General features: G+C 41.1%; 2 long non-coding RNA genes across 2 annotated transcripts; one reads left to right on the top strand and one right to left on the bottom strand.

The window, feature by feature from the left end:
• Positions 1–404: 404 nt before the first annotated feature.
• On the top strand, positions 405–15144 carry LOC138358255 (uncharacterized). Its single transcript, XR_011225289.1, has 4 exons — positions 405–964; positions 5895–6058; positions 7306–7404; positions 15040–15144. It is a non-coding gene; the product is annotated as an uncharacterized lncRNA (long non-coding RNA).
• LOC123764454 (uncharacterized) lies at positions 14972–18207 on the bottom strand. The gene is made up of 5 exons (XR_006773566.2): positions 17899–18207; positions 16640–16860; positions 16056–16116; positions 15667–15742; positions 14972–15113 (listed from the first exon to the last, which is right to left on the bottom strand). It is a non-coding gene; the product is annotated as an uncharacterized lncRNA (long non-coding RNA).
• Between the last annotated feature and the right edge of the window lie 637 nt (positions 18208–18844).

Here is an 18844-nt window from a genome sequence, read left to right as displayed (position 1 = left end):
TCAAATGAATGAGGAGCTGGCAGAGAGAACCCAGAAGCCTCGGTGGGATTAGATGGATCAAATGCCTCTGCACCCGAATCCGAAGGGGCATTCCCCGGTTGCAAGTCACATCCTAAGCTAAACCCTATTCCGACCCAGAAATCCTCAGGCACTGTACGGCTGGAAGTTCAAGTTCAAGTTTGTCCTTAAAGAGTTTTCATATATAGATCCAGTTTCTGCCGTTCTTCTGACATAAAAAGACCTTTGGTTTAATAAGTTATTAAGATGTTTTCAACAATATTACTAGGGCGTTCACCGATTCCAACATGGGCGACCCTTTTGGAAACGCATGGAAACGCAACACTTGGGTTGACCTGATTGACAGACTGGTTATATTCCAACAGGGTCTGAGACATTTACACTGGCGGGCGGCGTTCTTGCAAACTATATGGCTGTTAAGTTGAAAATTGTAACTGTTAAGAGCATTCTATTGTGGTTTTAATATTGAACAATTATACATATACGAAACAGACAAATCTGGTGTCCGAAATAGTAAAAATATTAGTGTGCGATGTGATCAATGTAAGGGGGATATTGGGTGTGCCTCGTATCCCCTACAACAACAACAAGTTCGAGAGCGATGAGGCCGCCACCTACTAGCTTCAGGATGTCGTCGAATCTAAATACAAGAGTTGTTACATTCTTGTACAGCCACTAGTACGCGTAGCGTTTCGGGCAAGTCCTTAATCCTATGGTCCCTGGAATACGATCCCCTGCCGCGAAGAATCGTTTTTTCATCCAAGTACACATTTTACTGTTGCGTTAAACAGAGGCTACAGTTAAGGAATTGCGCCCAGTAAATCCTCCCCGGCCAGGATACGAACCCATGACATAGCGCTCGCGGAACGCCAGGCGAGTGTCTTACCACTACACCACGGAGACTGCTAAATCAACAATATACTACCGCCGCTACTTTCTCGGAAACGTAAGTACCTGCCGCTTTACTTCTCTCACCCTGCCTAGCCTGGCCTGGCCTGACCTGGCCTAGCCAGACCTGACCTGGCCTAGCCTGACCTGACCTGGCCTAGCCTTACCTAGCCTAGTCTGACCTGGCCTAGTCTGACCTGACCTGGCCTAGCCTAGCCTTACCCAACACTAATCACCACACGTGACAGCCCAAACGAATCACAAATAAGTACACGTAACAAGTCATATACCCGGACACTCTTTCACTATGGGGACTGAGTGGTAACTTGTATAGAAGAGCCGGCTCCCTGAGAGTGGTAAGAGGGCGTGATAAGAGGCTAACGTGTGGTCTTGAAGGAAGTCGATAAAGCAGACAATTTTCAAAAGGAAGGACAGCATAACGAGCAGACAGGAATGGACAGAGAGTCGGTTATCCCATAATGTGTAATACGCCCCGCACAGCATGGGTGGAGTGGGGGGGGGGGGTTGTAGCAGGGCACAGTATGGTGATGGTGCGGGTGAAGTACACACCCACTGAATTCCTGCCATCAATAATTGTTTTCATAACCATTAGAACAATGGCATCCCTCCAGCCACCATCCTTCCACTGACCCCCTCCTCTGGTCCTCCACCTCAGACAATAACCCCCCACACCCCCTCTCCCTTCCAGACATCAGCATGTCAAAATCAGTACCATAATGTGTTTAAACTATTTAAACTAAGTCATTGTGTATCTCAAGGTATCTTTTTTTTTTTTTTTTTTTTTTTTTTTTTTTTTTTTTTTTTTTTTTTTTTTTTTTTTTTTTTTTTTTTTGAGATATATACAAGAGTTGTTACATTCTCGTACAGCCACTAGTACGCGTAGCGTTTCGGGCAAGTCCTTAATCCTATGGTCCCTGGAATACAATACAATACCATTTTATTTAGGTAAGGTACATACATACAATAAATTTTTACAAGGATTGGTTGACTTATAGGTAGAGCTAGTACATACAATGCCTAAAGCCACTATTACGCAAAGCGTTTCGGGCATGATAAACTTAAATGACAAGCTTAATACTAATTGAGCATAATGAGTAGAATGAAAACAAGAAATGAAAACATAGATGAAAAGGCAGCACAAATACAATTATGTCGACAAACAGCGCTCTTTAAAGAAAAAAACAGACATTGGTTGACAATAGAAGGGTAAGGTAGGTTACAGGGAATTTATTAGGTATAGCTTCGCTTTTAACTTAAACTGGTTGAGAGAGGTACAGTCTTTAACATGGTTGGGAAGGTCATTCCACATTCTGGGCCCCTTGATTTGTAGAGCATTTCTAGTTTGATTAAGTCGTACTCTAGGAATATCAAAACTGTATTTATTTCTGGTGTGATGCTCATGGGTTCTGATACAACCTTCTATGAAGCTTTTGAGATCAGGATTGGCATTATAGTTTAGCGTTTTATATATGTATAATACACATGAGAGAATGTGCAGTGACTTGATGTCTAACATATTCAGAGATTTAAGTAGGGGTACCGAGTGATGTCTGGGGCCAGAATTGGATATTGTCCTAATAGCAGCTTTGTGTTGAGTAATTAGAGGACGTAAGTGATTTTGGGTAGTAGAGCCCCAAGCACAAATACCATAGTTGAGATATGGATAGATAAGGGAGTAATAGAGAGTCACCAGGGCAGGGCGTGGTACATAATATCTGATCTTAGAAAGAATGCCCACAGTGTTTGAAACTTTTTTTGATATATTTAGAATGTGTCCCTGGAAATTCAGCTTGTGGTCAATGAGAATGCCAAGGAATTTGCCATCTAATTTGTTACAAATTTGGGTATTGTTTATTTTGAGATTTATTTGATTAGAGGATTTATTGCCAAACAGAATATAGAAGGTTTTGTCAATGTTAAGGGTGAGTTTGTTGGCAGTTAGCCACAGATGGACTTTATTTAGCTCAGTATTTACTGTGGCATTTAGAGCAAGGGGATCAGGACTGGAGTAAATGAAGGTTGTGTCGTCAGCAAATAGAATTGGTTTGAGGTGTTGGGAGGCATTTGGAAGGTCATTAATGTAGATGAGAAAGAGGAGAGGGCCAAGTATGCTGCCCTGGGGAACACCAATGTTGATGGGTAGGGTGGGAGAAATTGTATTATTCACAGAAACATATTGGAGCCTGTCAGTAAGGTAGGATTTGAGGTATTGTAGGGAGTGTCCTCTGACTCCATAATGATGTAATTTAAGAAGAAGGTTTTGGTGGTTGACAGTATCAAAAGCTTTACGCAGGTCCACAAACAACCCAACAGGGAACTCATTTTTATCAAGAGCGAAGAGGAGGAAGTTAACTTTGATGGTTATGTAATGCGAGCTAATCATTGCTAATCATTTGCTAATCATTTGCTAATCTTAATTCATTTGAAAGTGTACATGTGCATTCGTTCATATACTCGCCTAATTGTGCTTGCTGGGGTTGAGCTCTGGCTCTTTAGTTCCACCTCTCAACCGTCAATCAACAGGTGTACAGGTTTCTGAGCCTATTGGGCTCTATCATATCTACACTTGAACCTGTGTATGGAGTCAGCCTCCACCACATCACTTACTAATGCATTCCATTAGATATAATCATATATGATTACACATAATCATAATCATTCCATACACATAATCATATATGTGTACGTCAACGTATACATACATGCGTATATATACCTCATATTGTACTGATAAACGAATGACCATGAACAAATTAATTTATAATTGTAGCATTATATATAATTTTAATAGACTAATTACGTGTTTATACATTTGAATGGTCCAGACAGGTGGCCAGCCTTGGACATATACACTTCTGGTAGGCACAATGACCTCATGTTAGACCCTTGATAGATTATGTGAGAGAGAGAGAGAGAGCTGGGGCAGGGAGGTGCGTGCCCCAGGGAGATAATCCATGCCCATGCCCCGCCTCGAGGTCAGTTCTCGAGTCACACCAAGAATAACAATTGAGCAAGTTGTCCTGACCAGGATGTGGCATATTAGGGAGGGTTGAGGAATAGGAAGTCTGTCTGATAGGGCTCTTGGCAAGCAGCTCTCCCTCAGTCTACCTATCTATATGGAAGAAATGTATCTAGGCCCTCCTCCACCCTGCCTATTCTCTCTCCCCCACCTTTCTTCCTTCATTTCCTCCCTCCTTCCCTCCCCCTCACTGGTGAGAGAGTAGGAGTGTGAGAGTGGTTAGAGAACTCATAGTTCTCACGCTCGTGAAATTGTCTGCGACCCTGGAGGAGTAGAGCGGAGGGGGGGGGGTGAAAGTAGGTGACGATGGAGGCGTAGAGGGGAGCATTATATGCAGTGAACGTAGGTGTCTATGGAAGAGTACATCATAGAGGAGGGTGAAAGGAAGGTGACGATGGAGGAGGAGAAGGGAGGGGGTGTGAAGGTAGGTGATTGTAACGGTTCTATTGTTACGTAAAGTATGGTGACAATAAACAGAGACACTAAGATACTATATATATATTTGGTCGAATATACAGAAGTACACAGGTGATACTTTGGTGTGAGTTGAGCGCACTGAGCGTCGGTACAGTATCTCGCAAGTGTCTGCTCTAGACCACACTTGAAAGTAGACTCTGGTTAATGTTTGCTATTCTGCTGCTTATATGCTCGGGCAACACCTCGCCGTGTTGCCTGGGCAACACCTCACCGTGTTGCCTGGGCAACGCCTCACCTCATTCATCTCCAAAGGTTGACAGGTTAATTTAACAAAGGTTAAATCAAACAAAGATTAACAAAGGTTAATCTACTCGCTACATGATGATGGAGGAGTAGAGGGGAGGAGGGGGGCAAAGGTAGGTGTCTATGGAAGAGTACATCATAGAGGGGGGTGAGGGTAGGTAGCGATGGAGTAGAGCAAAAGGGGTGGGGGTTGAAAGTAATCCCGAGTTTAATTTTTTAGTTATATATAGTGACACCTCGGCTTACGAATGAATATTTATGAACTTTTCGGGTTACGAGCCTAATTTCTTCGAAAAATTTGAATCGGGTTACAAACTTTGCCTCAGGAAAGGAGTTTGTTGATATACGTATGGGCTGACCTAGCGCGTGGTGGCATGGTGATCGCGCCTCAGTTTACCAGTGTCTCCTGCCTAGTAAGTATCGCGCCTGAATTCTTTGTAAAGTATTACATTTGTTTTGGGATTTTTGGCTATTTGAACATAAAATTTGTTATTATATATCTTGCCATGAGTCCCAAGAAAGCCAGTGGTAAGGTTCAAGCCAAGAAAACACATGTGAGAATGACCATAGAGGAAAAACAAGAGAGCATTCATAAACATCAAAATGGTGCACAGGTTGTTGAACTAGCTAGGCAGTACAACAAATCTATGTCAACAATATGCACTGTACTTGCTAAGAAAAAGGACATTATGAGCGTTAAAGTGGCAAAAGGCATATCAACAATCCTGAAACAAAGAACACAAACACTTGAGGATGTTAAAAAGTTTTTATTAATTTGGATACACAAGGAGTTAGCAGGTGATAGCATTTCAGAGGCCATCATTTGTGAGAAACCAAGGCATTTGCATGAAGACCTTTTAAAGAAAACCCCTGGAACGAGGGGGGGGGGGGGGAAAGATGAATCAAGTTTGAAAATGTGAAAAGTTTGTGTGACAATAGAGCCTCGTGGAAAACTTTTGCTGTGGTCATTACCTGGTGGAATGCACCCAGGATGGAGTATTAGGGCTATACATCTTTTAAATCATAAAAGTAATAAACATTTCCCATCAACCTTACAAACTATATTAACCTATTTTCATGTACAGTATTTCCCCCCATGTGCATTTTAACAAAGTTACTAAATTGCCTTTATCATTCTGTAAAATTTCAATTACAGTATACTGTATATAATTTTGTTAGTATAAATGGACTGAATATTCTGAAATCACTATTAATTTTATAATTTCAGATTCAAAGGTGGTCTGGACACCCAATTTGGTCAGACAGGTGAAGAGAGCATTTAGGATAGTTCGAAGAGATGAAGATGGTCACAATTGTGTTTGAAGAGGCAAACACCCCCCTTTGCTCCTGACATTATGTTCAGCCTATTGACCCCTGCACACCTAACACAAGGTAGGTTGAAAACTCCTCCTTCATGTCATTGGTTCATTAGCCAGAAACTTAGGGCCCATGCAGGAATATCCCTAAAAAAAAAAAAGTGGCCCCAACAATGCATCCTCCAAGTCTGGAGGATGAGCAGGAGCATTCTCGAGAAGCAGGCCCTTTAGTGTCAAACTTTTCTCTTGCAGATATTTTTTGATGGCAGGGCAAACCACTGTACATCACAGTTTTTCTGCACGTTATATATTTTTTAAAACTCTTGGATTTTCGGAATGATACACGAGCAAGGGTTTAATTTTCAAATCGCCACACAGCACAAGAGTTAGCCTATCCTGATACAAGTTAGCCCAAGTTAGCTTGTGTCCGGGCATTGACGTCTCCTCTTGGGTAATGTATGTCCTCTTCGGCAATTTTTTCCAGAATAGCCATGTCTCCTCACAATTAAACACTTGTTGTGGAATATATCCATCAATACAGTATCTACAAAATCTTTAAAATCACGAACAAATCTTTCAGCCCCTACTTTGTCTGAGCTGGCACCCTCACCATGCCTCACAACACTATGAATACCACGTCTTTTTTCAAAATTTCTCAAACCATCCCCTACTCACCTTAAACTCTTTCGTATCTACAAAACTCGTTCTAGGGGTTTTCTTTATAAGATCTTGCATGAAGATTTCATTGTTGACCAAACCACACACTGGAAATTGAATAGACGACGACATTTCGATCCGTCCTGGACCATTATAAAGTCGATTGTGATGAGATGAGGGAAGCAAGAGCATTAAGTAGGCAAGAGAGAGAGGTGAGGAGATGGCAAGTATGTACGTATGTACATGAATAAAACATGTACATACTTATACATAACGTGTGTAAATAGTGTAATAAACACAATAACAGTATTTTGGGAGGAGGAATGTTGGCGAGTAATGTGTTGGAGGAGGGAGGGAGGACTGGCAGGGTGTGACAGCTCACTCATGTTTTTTGGGCTCACCATACCAACATAGTGGATCGTTATGGTGAATACATACGTAGATGGGTATATACAATGTGTGTATATAGTGTAATAACAGCAAAAACACTGTTTGATTGTAGAATATGTCACATATATGAGGCCCATAATTTTGAGCATAGCGATGTTCTATACTTTGAATTATATAAATTCCACAAATTACACACTTTTAAATAATATTACAGCAAAAAAAAAGGAAGAAATGAATGAGAAACTTCAAAATAATTGCGCAACATTTTATTCGCAGCAACTGCCGTCGCACGGGGTGGCGGGGCCGACAGACCCCCATCGCTCCAACGCTCAGCGCCCATAATTTGCTCAACTTGCCAGCTCCATCGCAGCTAAAGTAAGTCACATACAATATTTTTTGTTTAGTTTCCCCGTGATCAGACTCTGCATTTTAACAATATAAGAAGAGAAAAAAAATTTTTGGAAAGAATTTATTTCTTGTGCACCAGGGTGTTATTTGGAGACAGAGCAGTTCAGTGGTTAACTACTAAATTTTTTTTTCTCCCACACACGCACCCCCCTAGGAAGCAGCCTGTAACAGCTAACTCCCAGATACCTATTTACTGTTAGGTAACAGGGGTCATCCCCTTTTGTACAAAGAATCTGCTAAAGCTTTTAGGGCTAATCTTTGACACTCGTTTGTCTTTGTCACCCCATATTTTTTACGTCCGAGTTGAATGCTCTAAGGCCCTTAACTAACTTTAGGTCATGTCCCATACTTCTTGGGGAGCTAATCGACACTGCTCCTCTCTTTACATTCCTCTCTCGTTCTGTCTAAACTCAATTATGGCCCTGTTTACTCGTCTGCTTCTCCTTCTACCCTTCACCATCTGGACACACTGCATCATACTGGGTTACGGCTCAGCTCTGGTACCTTTCCTTCGACACCTACCCTAAGCCTGTATGTTGAAACTGGCGTCCTGTTTCTACAGGATCGCTATGATCGCTACTGTCTTCTCCACCTTGCACGGTCCTTACAGCACCCTCACTCTTGCTTATGTCATGCCTTGACCTTTACTCATCCTGTGGTTCCTGTTCCCCTTCACCACCTATCTCTTTCTGTACGGTTGTCTCTCTTACAAAATGCTCTTTCAGTTTGTGTTACCAATATTTTCCCTCGTGTCATTCCGTCTTTGCCCCTATGGAGGGGTCCCCATTCCTAAATTCTGTAAGCCTTGACCCACATGACTAAAACTTTTACCCCTCCTACAGTTCTAAATCACCTTTTCCTTGAACACTTTTCTTCACACTTCCACTCTATTTCCGTCTTCACCAATGGGTCTTAAGTCTGCAGACGGTGTAGGCTACTCTGTTGTTTTTCCTGACTGCACCTTTGTGTCTCCTGCCTCCGGAGACTAGCATCTTCATGGCAGAACTTTATGCTATTCTCTATGCTCTTCATCAACACTTTTCTCGCTGTCAATCCTCCACTGTGTTTGTAGTTGACACTTGCAGTGCCCTCATGGCTCTAGAATCCTTTAATTCAGTCCATCCTTTGGTGGTTGAAATTGAACATTGGCTGTTTCTTATCTCCAGTAGATTTAAGACAGTGGAATTTCGCTGGATTCCCACCCATATTGGTGCGTTCTTAAATGAGCGTGCGGACACTGCCGCTAAGGAAGCTATCCGTACCTGTCCCATCTCCCGTAAAGGTATTCCTTATTATGACTTTTACCCAGTTATTCATTTCCCCATTCTTGCCCGTTGTCAGGGTTGTTGGTCTTCAAGACCAACAACCCTGACCCTGACTGCGTGCTCTTAAGAGTAGTGTGTTCCCGTGGCCTTCCTCCTACCTCCGTAACCGGTGGTGGGAAACGGCTCTGGCGAGGTTGTATATTGGTCATACACGTTTAACTCACGGGCACTTAATGGAGCGCTGCCCTGCTTCTTATTGTCCAAACCGTTGTCTCTACATGACCTGACTTCCAGGACTTATGTGTCTTGCTTCCCGACCATCCCTCACTGTCAATTGTCCCTCGATAAAATTCTTGGTAAATTCAATACCTTTGATATTGTTCGCCGTATGCGTTTTTGTTCTTGTATTGGCGACGTTAGTGATATTTAGCGCACTATGATTATCCCACACATTTGATGGTTTGATAATTACTGTACTGTACAGTACTGTACTTTGGTTTGGAATGTATCAAATAAAGTTGTTTCATGTATTCAAATGTGTGAGAAAATCCACTGGGGCTGTGAGATGAAGCGAACCTGTAACAAAGGCATTGCCAGTTGCACACTCTACCACCACTGATGGTAAAAGTCTTACAACTGGATATCTTGTGTGACGGGTTATGGTATCACAGCTATACTGAACCAAGATGGTATGGCTCTCCCTCACATAAATGAAAGAAATGCTGCTATTGGCCTTGCAGTGTGTAAGTTGCAGGTGGAAACAAATGAAAATTATCAAATAAATAATTAAACAATTTACTGAAATAGTAATGAACAAAAATAACACATGACAATACTTGACTATCATGTAATGCAAAGGTGAACAAGTTAGTATGACCTTAAATGCAAAAAATAAACTATAAGCAATGAATAAAAGTGTGAAGATATACTGGTGTTCTGAAGACAGCTACCATACCACCATGGCATCAGTCACACAACGTTGGCTGGAAGCAGACAACGGGTTAGAGACACGAAGGTGATCCTAGAGCACTAAGGGAGAGATTGCCTCTCCAGGGAGGCAGTGCTCTTTATATAGTCCGGCGGTGATGACTCATCCAGTGTCAACACGAGGTGGACATCTGGTCAACTAGCAAACTGCTCGTTGTGGCTGGCCGTGCCTTTGTGTTGAGCTGTACCACTGTCAGTTGAAGGCGGCTAACTGCTTGTTTGTGGGGACAAACTGCCAGTTAGCAGTGGCGCCCGGCTTGCCTCTGAGTCATACCAGGCCGTGCCAGGCCCTGGGGGGTATGGAGAGATGGCAGGACTGATGACTCTTCTGGGCTGGTGTAGATGTATTGTTCCAGTGCAGAGGCATTGAAGGTGAAGGGAAAAGGCAGTTCCATTGCTATGCAGGGGATTCACGTGACACTTGTGAAGCCACAGAAAGTCTGGAGGCCCTACTGAAGCCAGTCCAAGTATTAAATAAAACCCCTGAAGTACGCCGGTGAAGGGTAAAGAGAAGGGTGAAGCAAGACCGTATGCCCCAACTTCAGGCACACACAGAAAATCACGTTTTGGTCCCGCCTCTCAACTGTGTATTTGAAGTTGGGGCGTATGGTGTTGAACTGCTTCAGCCTTCACCTGAGTGCTTGTAGGTCTTACGTAAGACGTTGACTCAAGGAGTGGCCTCAAAACTTGCTGTGATTTATGGGGAAATCCGGTTGTAAGACTTTTACAAAGTCAGTAATATACTGTGGTAGAGTATGCAGCTGCCAGTGCCTTGGGCAAGGGTTTACGTCGCCTCACAGCTCCAGTGGATTTTCTGCTTGGTGTATATCAGGTTGTGATTTTGTGTGTGTACCGTATTGTTATGATCGCCGTCTGATAAGTCCTTTCTGGCCTCAAGAGTCATTGTTACCCACCTAGAAAGATTGCAGATGGCCAAAGCAGTTATTTAAGTTAAGAAGGGACAAGTCTTAAACAGAATTTTGCATAATATTTGACTGTAAAGGGGTAAATTGAGGTAGATTGAAAAACAAAATGGTGAACTGGGCAAGCGGTACTCACAATTAGGCGAGTACACTCGGGAACTTTTAAAGTGCAACCAAACATGCTTTAGGCTCTCACAACAAGAGGCGAGTGGTGGTGGCTCAGGTGCTCAGCCAATCAGAGCACCTAAGGAGGGAGGGCAGGAGTGAGAGGGGGGTGGTATGTGGAAGTTTGGTGACAGTTGTGTGTAGTTTGTTCATCTTCATTGTAAGTTTCATGGCTTGGTGTGCATTTCCCTAGTAAATTTAATTTGGGAAAAATTCAGGTGTTTGAATTTTTAAATCAACTTTTTAAATGTTGAGTTGTTAAAGCCTCAAAGTGCATGGAGTTGGTTTGGGAGTATGGCATCCTCATGCTGTTGCGTGCTCGCGTGAGGTAGCAAAGGTGATGTAAAGTTGTGGGGTGTACATGCTTGGGACGTCCTCTCTCGGGATGGCTGGTGTTAGACCTGAGTGTTTGTCGGTTGTTGAAAAGCCGTCATCCTTTGCTGTTGTGGTATTGATTTTACATTGTTCATCTTGTAATTAATACTGTAGTGCGATATCTAGGGCTACCATTTGTAGGTTTAAAATGTCTAATACAAACAGTTGTCCAATGAGTTTTAATAGGAAATATCATCCACCAAGCACCATTGTACAATTATATTAATTTATAGTATATGGATTGTGCAGAACTGCTTAGAATGATCTTTAACACTTGGCTATATTGGTCATGTCAAATACCTGCACGGTGAATGCTCAAAGACCCTTTCTTTATTCAGTGTTGTCACATACCTCATGGGGGTATGGATAGGCAAACACTCATTCGGTTAAACTTGCCTTGTAGTACTTTCAAAGCTCAGTAATTTGGAATCTGGTTAGCACTTTCCAAATAAATTGACCTTTAAAGTGAATTCCTATTTAGGTTTAAAACATTATACCGAATGAGAAACTCGGATTATATAGCCGAACACCAGAAATGTTGTTATTCAATTTGGTTGCCTAAAGCACATTCAAGGACTACACATTACATGGCATTCCAGGATTCCTCTATACCTTGCCTTATGCTGTAAACATTGCCACAACCCTGTGTTTTATTGATTTAAATGGCCACAGGGAGGCATACAACACTGCAGATTATGATATCATTAGTTATCCACTGTGCTGACAAGTGGGCTGACTGATGTTCGTTGACACCTGTATCGTGCTTCAATTTAATCGCCAGATCACCCTCTCACTAGACTCGTCTGTAGGAAGTACAGTATAGTATCTCAAATTACCTTGGATCATAAATAGCATAAGACTTGGGGGTAGGAGAGGGTTGCAGTGTTTGTCATGGCTCTCAGTTGTTCCTGGTATTAGGCAATTTAGTTCTGGAATCATTTTTGTTGGCCAATGTTAAACTTTTTCAAAAGTAGATGTTTTTCTGAAAGGGAAGGGGGGGGGGACCTCTATGCTTGGATACAGTAATCTAAGTGAATACTTAGATTTATACAGTAGAATAACTACCTTCTTTTCCTTAGTCAAAAAGGTTGCTTGTTTATTTCTAGGGACTTGTATTTTCTTTTATTTTTAACTGCAGCAACTTTCAGTGAATCATAGATTCTTACTGAAAGGACCTTTACTTCATTGTTTTTGCTTTATGGTCATCTCATTATGTACAGGGATTCCGCGAAGCTTTTGGGATTAGTCTTTGACACTCGTTTGTCTTGGTCAGCCCATATCTCTTGCTTCCGAGTTGAATGCTCTAAGGCCCTTAACCACCTTAAGGTTTTGTCCCATACTTCTTGGGGAGCGGATAGGCGCACGCTCCTCTATATGCACTCCTCTCTCGTCCTGTCTAAACTCGATTATGGTTGCCCTGCATACTCTTCTGCTTCTTCTTCTACTCTTCGCCGTCTTGATGCTTTGCACCATACTGGGTTGCGTCTCGGCTCTGGTGCCTTTCGTTCGACTCCCGCCCTTAGTTTGTATGTTGACACTGGCTTTCTCTCTCTTCAGGACTGCCGTGATCGCTACTGTCTTCGCTATCTTGCGCGGTCCTTCCAACATCCTTCCTCTCGCCTCTGTCGTGCATTGACTTTTCCTCCTCCTGTGGTTCCTGTTCCTCTTCATTGTCTCTCACTTTCTGTCCAGTTATCTCGCTTACAGGATTCTCTTTCTGTTCATATTTCTAATGTTTCTCCTCGTATTGTTCCTTCATTACCTCCGTGGAGAGTCCCCCTTCCCAAGTTTTGTACGTCCTTGACTTGTATTACTAAAGCCTTTACCCCTCCTACAATTCTGAAAAGCCTCTTCCTTGAGCACTTTTCTTCGCACTCCCACTCTATTTCCATCTTCCCTGATGGGTCTAAGTGTGCGGATGGTGTGGGCTACTCTGTTGTTTTTCCTGACCGTACTTACATGTGTCGCCTCCCTTCGGAGGCTAGCGTCTTTACGGCAGAACTTTATGCTGTTCTCTATGCTCTTTGTCTCTTGCTTTCTCATTCCTCCTTTGTGGTTGTAGTTGATTCTCGTAGTGCCCTCATGGCTCTAGGGTCCTTTAATCCTGTCCATCCGGTGGTCATTGAGATTCAACATTGGCTGTTTCTTATTTCTATTAAATTTAAATCAGTAGAGTTTTGCTGGGTTCTCAGCCATATTGGTGTTTCAATGAGCGTGCGGATGCTGCCGCTAAGGAAGCTATCCGTTCTTGTCCCATCTCCCGTAAAGGTATTCCTTATTCCGACTTTTATCCTGTTATTCATTCTTCCCCGTTGGCAGGGTTGTTGGTCCTCTGTGGTTGGTAACAAGCTGCGTACTCTCAAACTTAGTGTGTCCCCGTGGCCTTCCTCCTACCACGGTAACCGGCGGTGGGACACTGCTTTGGCACAGCTGTGGGTTGGTCATACCCGCTTAACCCACGGTCACTTAATGGAGCGCCGCCCTGCTCCTTATTGTGTTGTCCCTCTTACAGTTGTGCATATCCTTGTTGAATGTCCTGACTTCCAGGACGAGCGTGTGTCTTGCTTTCCGACCGTCCCTCGCAGTCACTTGTCCCTCGATAGAATTCTAGGTGAATCGGATACTTTTGATATCGTTCGCCTTATGCGTTTTTGTTCTCGTATTGGCATTCTTGGTGATATTTAGTGCCCTCTGATTATTTCGCACTTTGATGGTGCTACATGGCCTTCCCAGTTTGGTGCCTTCTTTTGGTAATTACCTTACCTTCATTGTTGTTTCATTTTAATGTGGTAGTTGTGATATGGATTGTTCTGGCTCATGTGCAAGGTCTTGGATTTTTTTTCTGTTTTATATTAAGAAATTGCCAGTCTTGTTACTATTTGTAGAGTTAGAGATCTGCATTAAGGCCTCAATATTATATTCTTTATTTTTTTTATAACATGTTATCAGCAATTTTTGTGGTTGGTAATATTTAGATTAATGTCAGTGATGTATATGACAAGGGTTAAGACCCCTTGTGGTATGACAGTATTTTCCCATCATTTCTTTAACAAATGAAAGGGTCCTCATAACCATTCTTTTGTCCTTTCTACCATGTACCTGTTTGTTGCTTCTTGGTCTTTCATTTGGTACTTTGGCTATTAAAACAACGGCCTTTGGTAATGTTGCAATTACCATTTCTAGAAAAAATGAGCAGGTTCATTAGGCAGGGTTTGTTTTTAGCAAACAGTTTTACAAAAAAAAATTCCATTCCTTCAGGACCTTGCAGATGTTAGGTCAAACTAATTGACAGTAATTTGTTTTGCCCTTTCAAACAATGATAGTTTTAATCTAGGTAAAATATTTCAGAATATCTGAAGAGTTTGGCAGACAAATCATTTAAGAGCTTTGATTAAATTTAAGTTACCAAAGACTTTGTGAAAACCATGTTGTATAGATGCTTCAGTGTCACTTTTCTAATGTTTTGTAAATTTAACAATGATCTTTAGTTAATTTAATCATAATTTGTACAAAGTAAATTTAAAGCTATGCAACACCTAAGCTTTCAAATATGAGAACTAAAATATTGACTAGTTTCTTCCACTTTGATATTTCAGACTAATTTGCAATATTTGTTAGTTTATGTAAATTGAATAGGTAGTCCACTTTTACATCTTTTCAATGCATTTTGCATGCACCTATGTAACAAGTTACAAATAGGTGTAAATTTTACCAAGTATTTATTTTCAAAGTAAAAAAAATTTCAGATGTTTAAACATTGCATCAATAGTAGTAAACAATAACTTCCAGCATAATTTCAGGATAAGGTATATAAAGTAGTTTCATTAAAATTGTTTTATTTAGTAAGTTTTACATATAGTATTTATAATACATCTAATATTTATTAGTTTCAGGATGTGGGACAGATGCTCCTAGATGAACAGAAGATCCAAAAGGCCAAGACAACTCCAGAGACAATCACCTGTAAAAGAAAAATAAACATTAAACAGGGACACTACTTTTATTATCACCAATGCCTAATAATAAGCCAAAAAAATCCTAACAGCCTATCTTTTAAGATAGGCTCAGCAAGGCCTATCCCTTCCTCTGGTTTTGGTGCAGAGCTTGTTCCCTGAATGGGTGCAGTACATCCATCACTTTAGTGCCATCAACACATTGTACATATGCTTTACTGAAAGCACTGTACAATGCATGCCAGGCACTAAAGTTTTAGATCCATTCAGCAAACAAGCCCTGTGAGAATTAACAATGTAACCATTGTTAAGGGTCCCTAAACCTATGCAAATCTAGTCCATCTATTAGATGGGTAGTAGAGCAAAGCTCTGAAAAAGCCAGGCCAGGGAAATCTGCAGGACTGCCTGGTCCCCTTTTATGAAATGGGGTAGGATCAGTACAAACTGCATCATCCCCTGTGGGTTGTAACAGTAGGACATGGTTACACACCTATAAATGGACTAGATAAGAGAATTAAGATTAGGTCATTGATATAGCTAAAACATCAAATTCAAACTCACCCACTTTTGTAGATTTCCTTTTGCAGAGTAAAGGAGCCTCACTCAAAGCCAGTCCATGCATCATAATGAATTTCACCTGAAAAATATTTCAACAAATTAATTTCAGATTTAAAGCCAATCTTGCTTTACTTTACAAATTCAGATGGAAAAATTTTCTTTAAGCAATTTACCTTTCCTACATATTCTAGTAGCAGTAGTAAAGATCTAATTTATAAATATATATGGCAGCAATTTGCCAAGTTTCAGTAAATGTCATTTGAGAAACTATCCACAACTGCACTTCAATGGCAATTTACATTTATCTTTATCCAATGCTATATTGTTTAAGTTATTACTATTTTTTTTACTTTTATGCAAATCTATCCAGATTAACCTTTACTACAACTCACCTGATTCTGTTTAAGCAATTAACTTCTGACAGGGGGACTTCTGTACTTTCCAAACCACATTCTGGAAAACTATATAAATTTAAAACCAAGCTAAAGTAAACATTGAATATTTTTTTTTACTTTCAAGGGAAAAATACCATCACTTAGAACAAAACTTTTCCTGCCATTAACTTTATTTGACGCATGATTACCCTTAACAGTGTTATACATTTATAGATTAAAGCTTATTTAACAAACATTTAATGTTAAATTAACAAGATTTATATTTCATTAAAATTATTAATAAAACACCATCAACTATGCTGTTTAAGATCTAATGCCCCACATTACAATTTTCACAATATCAACATACCATTCTATTCAATACATTCCTGAAAGGACTAAACTTGCAGATATGGTACCCACTAGCCTAAGCCTAGACTTCCATACCCTAATATTTAATAGGTTTTTAGCAATTAACTTCTACCCTCTAATTCCAATGTAGCAATAGAACTATAAGCCACACTTTCTCCCACCCCCCCCCTTCCTCCCAACTGTTCAGTGTCAAAAGGGAGGGGGGGGTGTCCATTTACTGTACCACTTACATTTTAGTGTGGGCTTCATCCACTATTCTGATGTTAGCTGGAACATTTGTGCCTGCTGCTGGTTTGAAAGGGAGGCATACCATGTGCCAATTCAGGAAGCTTTCCACGTTCTTCACTGCATGTCACCTCAGGACCTCACTACCATGTTGGGAGGCAGTTGAAGACTAACCAATCAACATCCCAGGCTGGAGAGCAGTGCCAGCTCGAGGACAATTTACCACCTGCAAAAAAATTTAATATACTCTTAACAATCTACACCATCTATCATCTTTACCTAGCCCCCAAACCTTACATTTGTCAGCATTAAACTGCATCTGGTAGTCTTAACCATTTCAAAACTATAGGGCATCGGTATTTTTTATTTGCCAATTCTGCAACTATTGCAGTCTAAACCATAATCTTGCGAATAACCGAGGTCCAAGGAGAGCTTTTAGGCACTACTTACAACACTTCTCCCAACTTAACCCCATTTATACTAATTTCCTTTGGTATAGCCATGACCTAATTAACTTCAGTCAGCATTCCCAATGATCCGAGCCCTTATCAATTTTGCGCCACTCAAAATCTCTGCTGAAGTCAAGGTACACAAAACCACAAACCTTATCACCATTTCCTCAACTATGCAACCTAATCCATGAACATTTAGTAATAAAACTATGCGATTCATGTTTCTCAAAAAGAGTAGAGACATGGCACTTGCAATGTTAGATTCTAGTAACATTCCTCACAATAGACTAAGCTAATTGGTCACTAAAGCGTTAAAGTTAACTCAAACTTTTCCTTTAAAACTTGCTATATTAGGAACTTTCCACGACCGGCCTTTACCCGACATAATTAAATGGGGTAAAAAGGGTATATTAAATGCAGTAAAACTACGGTAAATTCAATGATAAACTTGCATTCTTTAAGCATGGGCTGCATAGTACGTGAACTAAACTAAATGTTAAGCACCCTGGCAAACCACTTCGTTCTATTCAATTTCTTTATTTAATCACTTTGTCCGGCTAGAATTTAGATTAAAGGAACACCCTCCCTAGTAACGGCTGAACTAGTTAACCAAATACAAATATTTAGGTAAAATACTTTCATAAAACCCGTCTACTTCCCCCACCTTGTTCGGCTAAAGGCATAATGTAATGTTCCACTTTAGTAAATAAAGACTTAAAAAAACACTACCCCATCTGTGTAGTTACCGGTTACCTGACATTCTACGCTTAAAATAACCCATCTATTCCCCATAATTGTTCGATATAACTTACCTCTCACCCGCTGGTCGAGTACACAGCAGTATATATCCTCCTCCATCACTCACCGCGTGGATACTATTTCATTCTGGCCGCAAATTGCCTAAAATCACCTACGTTGTCCATAAACATATATAGAAGAGCAACTGACCGTAACACCCGTATATAGCGATCATCACATAACGTGGGAACATTAGTAGTACTGCTGTCAAAACATAGATGGCGCCAGGACAAACGGTAATTCCTATGGACTCGCCTAGTTATGCGTAGGGAATTGAGCTTCAGCTGTTTGGTCCCGCCCCTCAGCTGTATTCACCTAGTTGTACTCACCTAATTTGTGCTTGCAGGGGTTGAGCTTTGGTTCTTTGGTCCCGACTCTCAACCGTCAATCAACAGGTGTACAGGTTCCTGAGCCTATTGGGCTCTATCACATCTACATTTGAAATTGTGTATGGAGTCAGCCTCCACCACATCACTGCTTAATACATTCCATTTGTTAACTACTCTGGCACTGAACAAATTTTTTCTAATATCTCTGTGGCTCATTTGGGTACTAAGTTCCCCTTTGCGAGGGCAGCGGCGGGGGCAGGCGGAGTGAGGGCAGAGCCCCTCTGTGCGCCCGTATTTATACGGCCCCAGACTGCCCGCGCAACGCCGCGGGACGCGCTGCGCAAATGTTTCTTTCTCCCCCATCAGAAATATCCCCGCTTGCGATCAAGCAGTGACCATTATCTTTGCTTTCACTTCAGTTATATTTATGACAAGGGATTTAAAATTTGCCTATATTTCTGCTTCTCTGATGACATTAAAAACTTTCGTTTATTACAGTATCTACATAAAATTAACATTTATCTTCATTAGGTTGTAGTTCTCATCAATAGGGAGAGCGTCGGTAAAAAATAGTTCTCATCAATACGGAGAGCGTCGGTAAAAAAAAAAAAAAATTAAATATAAATATCTT

The sequence above is a fragment of the Procambarus clarkii genome, chromosome 82, assembly GCF_040958095.1.
Source record: "Procambarus clarkii isolate CNS0578487 chromosome 82, FALCON_Pclarkii_2.0, whole genome shotgun sequence".
Lineage (NCBI taxonomy): Eukaryota > Metazoa > Arthropoda > Malacostraca > Decapoda > Cambaridae > Procambarus > Procambarus clarkii.
The sequence above is the reverse complement of the archived record's forward strand: the minus strand, read 5'-3'. Positions and strand labels throughout refer to the sequence as shown.